Consider the following 7,157-nt stretch of genomic DNA (forward strand, 5'->3'; position numbering starts at 1 on the left):
ACTCTGTGTGCCTATGCGGCTTACCTGGCCTCCTGTGGCCCCAAGGATCTCTAGTTGACCGGGCGTCCTTGGTTATTGGATGATCTGGGTTGCTTCACGTCATGTAGGGATTTTTAGTTTGCATGCTTGGCTTAAGTATGTCTGTCTTTGTCTGTCTTTGTCTGTCTGTCTGTCTGTCTGTCTGTCTGTCTGTCTGTCTCTCTCTCTCTCTCTCTCTCTCTCTCTCTCTCTCTCTCTCTCTCTCTGTATGCGGTGTCTGTACGCATGCGTGTCCGTGTCTATGGACTTTTCTTTCTTCGGGCGGGTAGGCGTCATTTGGCTTATTTGATTTTTTTTTTTTAACTTTTCTTCCCCGTGTTCCACGGTACCATCGTGTTTATCTATTCTACATGTGGAGATCCCAGTCCCGTCCCACCGCCCTTACCCCTGACAACCTCAAGTTTGTAATCTGTCGGTCTGTTTCTGTATTGTTCGTTCGTTCGTTCGTTCGTTCGTTCGTTCGTTCGTGTTTTTTTTTGGAAATCTGTTCACCTAGGACTATAACTGTACGAAACAGATAGTAATAGAATCTCAAGCCCATCCTACCGAGAACAAAACGTTTCAAAGAGAAAGAAAGGAAGGAGAAGGGGGGAAAATAAAAGTCTCTCTATTTTCTTGCTTCCCTCTGTCACTCCTGATGGTTTAGATGTCTTCTTTTACAATTTTGTGTTTATTCTGTTTGGAATGAACGGTAGTGATCACCTTTCCGGGGATGAGTGTCTCATGTTTGTACCGTCCTGCTTCTTCTCTATTTAGAGTAGACCTGTGGATGTTTCTTTTCGCATGGGTTGAGTGTTGCAAAACTCTTTTAGTTTTTGCTTGTCTGTGAAGTTCTTTACCTCTCCTTCTATTCTAAAGGATAGCTTTGCTGGATAGAGTATCCTAGGCTGCATTGTTTTGTTTTGTTTTGTTTTGTTTTGTTTTGTTTTGTTTTGTTTTGTGTTTCATTCAGGAATTTCAATAGATCTTGCCACTCCCTTCTGGCCTGACGTGTTTGTGGAGAGAAATCCGCTGAGAGCCTTATGGGGGTTCCCTTGGAACTCACTCTTTGTTTTTCTCTTGCCTAAAGGCATTTAGGATCATTGCTTTCTCCTTGACTCTGACCATCTGGATTAGGATAGGTCTCGGTGTGGGTCTGTTTGAGTTCTCCCTGTTTGGCACCCTCTGAGCCTCCTGGACTTGGATATCGGATTCCTTCCTTAGAGCTGGGAAATTGTCAGTCATGCTTTCTTCAAATACCTTTTCGACCCCCTTGCTTCTTCCTTCCCCTTCTGGAACCCCTATTGTGTGTAGATGGGCACGCTTTCGATGGTCCCGTAGGTCCCTGAGATTGTTTTCGTTGTTCTTTCTTTGTTTTTCTCTCAGCTGTTCTGATTGGGTTCTTTCTGTTGTCCTGTCTTCTGGGCCACTTATTCGCTCCTCGGCGTGATCTAGCCTCCTTTGGACAGCCTTTAGACCACTTCTCATGTCAGCCAATGAGCTGACCAGTTCTCCTTGACTCTTCTTTAGAGCTTCGATTTCGTTTTTGACGTACAGTATACATCTAAACACTATCACTTGGAGTTCCTTCGGTACTTGGATCTCTCCTTTTTTGAAATCTTGATCTAGCAGGCCATCCGTGTCTATTTTGTGGATCGTGCTTTCAGGGAATTTCTCTGGCTCTTTTCATTGGGAGTGGTTCCTCTGCTTCCTCATGCTGCTCCTATCTCTCTGGCACTGTGGCTTAAGGAGTATCAGTTATCTATTGTGGTCCTTAAGGAGTTTAGGTATTTATCTAAAGCCTATAGAGGAATAAAACTTTAAAAGGGGGGCAGAGGGGGGGAGAGGGGGAGAGAGAGAGAGAGAGAGAGAGAGAGAGAGAGAGAGAGAGAGAGAGAGAGACAGAGAGAGAGAGACAGAGAGAGAGAGACAGAGAGAGAGAGAGAGGGAGAGGGAGATAGAGGGAGACGGAGAGGGGGATAGGGGGAGAGAGAGAGACAGAGACAGAGACGGTGGGAGGGGGAGGGGGGTGGGGGAGCCGGATTTTAAAAGAATGGAGGAAGAAAAGGTTTGAAAACAGTGTACAAGCAATAATAGAAGAGCAAGTGGAAGCAGAAGAGCGATCGAGTTGAGACGTCTTCTAAAAGCCTTTAAAAAATAGAAAAGATCAGAAAATAAAACACAATTGTTTCAAAAGTAAATTTTTAAAAGGTAATCGGAAATAGAACAGATTTTAACAAGAGATAAAACACAGGATTTGAAAAGGAGGGAGAAAGAAAAGGTTTGAAGACACTGTGTAATCAGTAATAGAAGAGTAAGTGGAAGCAGAAGAGCGATCGAGTTGAGACGTCTTTTAATAACCTTAATAAAAAGGAGAAAAAAAAAATCGAGAAACGATATCTGAAACCTGTAAATAATCAATAACAGGAGATCTAAACCAAGAGAAGAGAAAAAGGAAAGGGGGTGGATGTTTAAAAATAAGAAGAATAAAAAGATTTTCAAGGAAACATTTAAAAGGGATTAAAACCGTCAACGTAGACGACTGTTCAAAAGTCAAGGTTAAAAAGGTAACAGAAGGTAAAACCGATAGAAGAGAGATTAAAAAAGAGAAAGGAAAAGGAAAAAAAAAGGGGGGTGGGGGAAGGACGTGTTCCCGGCACCGCGGTCGGATGCTGCGTTCCTCCCGGGAAGGAGGGTGGCTGGCTGGCCGCCCGCCCTCTCCCGGCCCCGGTCGTTCCGCTGCTCTGTGCGGCTGTGTGCTCCGACTCGGGTCGGCGGCGCTCCTCTCCGTAGGTGGGCTCGGGGAAGACCGTGGAACCGCCCCGCCCCTAGCTGCGTCCCCAAACTCGGCTCCTTCTTAGTCATGGTGGCGCGAGTTCTCTGAGGTACCGGGGCAGAAATATCCTATCTGCCTCGGGCTGTAAACGAATCTCAGTCCTGCCTAGAAGGCTGCGGAGCCCCCGGGTGCGGATTCGAGTCTCGGCCCCGCCCCCGCCCGCATGCTGCACGCCAGAGGCTATGGCGGCTGTGGCTGCGTCCCGCCTCTCTTCTCGCGAGAAGCGCCGGTGATGGCGCCGCGGATCTGAGGAGACGGAGGCTACGGCGCCCCTCCCCCCAGGGCACACCGGCCGTGTTGCTTTGCCTTTCTTTTCCCGTCATGTACGGGGGGGGCGGGGGGGGGCGGGTTGTTCTGCTCTGTATCCCCTCCCGGCCGCCGCCCTGGTCCTCCGCCCGGCTCGTGCGGCCTGTCCCGGCCCCTGGCTGCCGGCCTGCGACTCGGGCTGGGTGTCGCGGGGACCCTCTGTGCCCGTTTCACTTGGATCGGTCGGTCAAGGGGTGCTCTGGGTAGATCTGAGGCTCGGGGGCGCCCCCTCCGTCCCGTCGGCCTCTCCGTTGGAGAGGGGCAGTTTTGGCGAACGAGCCCTATTCCTCCTCTGCCGCTCCCTCCCCGCGGGACCTGTCCCTCCCGCCCTGTTTTGCTTTTTACTCTTTCTTTTCTCCTTTTCTCCTACCAGATTTTGGGCGTCTTTGTCTTTCGAAGAGGGCGGTGTTCTGTCGGAGTTCCGCAGGTGCTCTGATTGGCCGAGTGGGTCCGTCGATGTGAGTTTTGGTGTATTTGTGGGAGAGGGTGAGCTACGAGTGTCCTTCTACTCCGCCGTCTTGCTTCTCCGCGGGTTATTTTTGAAGAGTAGGTGCTGGGGATTGAACCCTGGGCCTTTATTTTTTGCATGCTAAGCACGAGCTGTACTGCTGGATCTCTAGGCCCTCCCCACCGCAACACCCCTCCCCCCCTTTCCCACCGCCTCCATAGTACTCCATGAATCTCCTGACTAGATATCTATGCTTCCTTGGAATGGGGCCGTCCGTTTCTTCATCGGATGGATGGACGTCTGTGGATTCGTCTCGTTTCTCTCCACTGCGGTGGGTGGCATCGGGGCCTGGGGTGGGGTTGAGTGGCGTGGGCTGGGAACTGTTCTTCACGTGTAGAGGTGGAGCGGAGCGATGAGGATGGTGACTTTTTCCCCCGAGTGCTCACGCCGGGTGATGGAGGCCTGTGGTCTCACTTGGAAGAGGACTCGGGTGACTGGAACAGAGCCCGTGTGGGGTCGTTGTGGAGGGAGGAACTCCACCCCCCAGCCCCAGCCCCAGCCCCGGCACTTGTACCTCATCGAGGGACGGTCGGCCGAAAACAAATGAAAGCTGTCAGAGGTGGGGGTGGGGGTGGGGGTGAAGGGGTGGGTGTGGGTGTGTGTGTGTGTGTGTGTGTGTGTGTGTGTGTGTGTGTGTGTGTGTCCCCGTTCCCCGTACCACAGTCCCTGGTCGAGGCCCCCCGAGCGGAGAAACGCACGCCAGGCCGTCCGTGCTCCTGGTTGTCCGGCCGCGTGTCCCCGCCGCCCAGAGATCCCGAACCGTCCCGCTCGCTCCCCTGCCGGGTGCCGTGTGCCACCTGCCTGTCGGCCGGGCGCTATTTTAGACACTGCGAAGAAGTCGGCCGGACGGCCGGGCCGGGCCGGGCCGGGCCGGGCCGGGCCGAGCCGAGCCGAGCCGAGCCGAGCCGAGCCGAGCCGAGCACGTCCAGGCCGAGGTGGGTGGTGCTGGGTTCAGAGGAGTGGGGTACAAGCGGGAGGCGGGCGTCGATGGAGGGGAGGGGGAGGGGGAGGGGAGCAGGGATGACGATGGGCTGGGGGGCTTGGCGTGTGGGGTGGGGGTGGGAGGGATGGTAGCCATCCTATGACTTTCTCTCCTCACCCCGCCTTTGGTAAGTCTGTTAGAGTGACGAGGTTGTGCTGGTTTCTGGCTGGTGCACACCATAGTGATTGTGTTCTTCTTTTTCCTGGTCTTTTTCAGGAACCCTCGTCCCGAGGGACTGAATCTAGTGCCCTGTGCTGCGCGGTACGACCTAGGGGTCGAATCTGCCAGGAGAGGTCTTACAAGGATCTGGAGGATCCTGGAAAACTGCTACCATCCGGAATCCTACATGGATATTCAAGATCTTGCGGATGGATGGACGGACGGAAGACGGATCGAATGGAGGCCCCGCCCCATCCCCTGGACCCCTTGGCCCAGGAGGATCGTGATGGGTCTGGAAAGGACTCTTCCGACGAGGGTCTCGGGATGGACTTTCTCGGTCCGCGGAAGGTGTTTCTGCACAAAGAGGAAGAGAGGGGCGTTCTCGGCCGGAGAGCCCGAACCGCCTCCTTTCAGGGATCCGCTCCAGTCTGGGTCGGGGTCGGGGTCAGAACGCGACCACCGACGGCTCCCCTCCCTCGTCTTGGCGCTCCAACTTGGGAAACCCTCCTCCCTGCCCCCTCACCCATCTTCTCGTCAGCCTGCCTCCAGCTTCCCCGTGCCAACTACCTCTCTCATGCTGCCGGACTTTCCTCCCCCTTGGGCCGCCAGGAAGCTCTCCCACTCCTCCACGTGCTTTGGCTTGGAATCCCTGACAAACACAAGCGGTGCTGGAGGGCGGGGCCGGGGGCAGTGGCAGAAGGACTCCCTTCATCTTATGGGAGCGACTTTTATCTCCATAGGTGGCGATTGAGAAAACACATAAAATCACTCAGAAGAATACCCATGTGTAGTCTCCCTGACCTAGATCCGTGTCTGTCTGTCTGTCTGTCTCTCTCTCTCTGTCTCTCTCTCCATTTCGCTATTCTGTGTGTGTGTGTGTGTGTGCGCGCGCGCGCGCGCGCGTGTGCCTTTCTGTCTGTCTCCCTTGTCTCTCTTTCCTCTCCTCTCCCCTCCTCTCCTCTTCCCTGTTCTCCCCTCCCTTCCCCCCTCACCCCTCCGCTCCTCTCTTCTCCCCTCCCCTCCACTCCTCTCCTCTCCCCTCGCCTCCTCTCACTTCCCCTTCCCTCCCCTCTTTTCCCTCCTCTCCTTTCCTGTCCTCTCCCCTTTTATCCCTCCTCTCCTCTGCTCGCTCTCTCTCTCTCTCTCTCTCTCTCTCTCTCTCTCTCTCTCTCTCCCCCCCTTCCCTTCCCTCCCTCCTCCCTAACCCCCCAACCCCTACCTTCACAGGGCCTCATAGATTGCAATCGGTTTCCATGAAATGTGATGAAGAGGGAATGAAGTTTAGAATGATATCCCCATGCCATCGAAACCTTCTTCCCCAGGGACAGCGAGTTATTTGTGGTTGTGTTTGTTTTTGTTTTTCTTGTTGTTGTTTTGGGGTGCAACGAGGGCACAGGAGGCGTTGGGAGTGAGGGTGATGTTTCTCTTTCTGTCTGTCTCCTCCTTAGGAAGGATTTTAAGAGGAGGGAGGACTCACAGAAATCTACCATCTCGTCTCGTACTGCAGCTGTGTTTGAGCTTCCTATACGATCTGGGCGGAACACTCCCCACCCTCACCTCAAGCCGCCATCGCCGCCCCCTCAGCCCCCAGCACCCCCGTCCAGTCCCGCGCTTGGGGTGGTGGTTGGGCATGGGGGGATGTTGGCGGGGTGGTCGTTGGTGGGGGTTGGGGTGGTGGAGGAAACCAGAAAACAGACCACTGTGGCACGTGGCTGACTGGGGCTTCAGGGTGAAGGAGGATGAATAAAATGGCCGGAATTAGGCTAACGGATTGCTTCGTTTTTGGGCGGGGGGGGGGGGGGAGAGGAGGGGAGGATCATTAGGTCATTCATTCATTCATTTGCTTGGGGGGGGGTGTCATTCGGTTTCTTATGCTCGCCCTTAAAACGGTCGACTCTTCTGACTGACCGGTTGCTGCTCACGGTTCCAGGCCCGTTGTTGAAACTGGAAGCTATCGATCTTACTGTTTCTACTGTATTTCAGTCATTGCAAGTCATCATCGTGCTGGGTCTCTGAGTCCTTCTCCGAGGAGAAGGTCGGTCGGTCACGGGACTACTGACCTGACAAAATAGCCTGAGTGACCAAGAAGGCCACACCTTGAGTGCTTATGAGATAATGAGATCTAACCGCCAGCCTCTATAGAATGGGTCACCTGGGAGGCATCGTGACACCATGCTGAGTCTTCTGATGAGAAAACGATTCTGTGGATGGTGATCGATGCTTGATTGTTTGAGCTATGGCTCTAGAACCACCCCACCCACTCCATCCCCAAGGTGGGTACACAGTTTTGAAGACGCTAGCCTGCTGTGAATCCCCTTTGCCCGGCAGAGCGATAAAATGACCTCTTT

This window comes from Vicugna pacos, unplaced genomic scaffold (genome assembly GCF_048564905.1).
Source record: "Vicugna pacos unplaced genomic scaffold, VicPac4 scaffold_8, whole genome shotgun sequence".
Lineage (NCBI taxonomy): Eukaryota > Metazoa > Chordata > Mammalia > Artiodactyla > Camelidae > Vicugna > Vicugna pacos.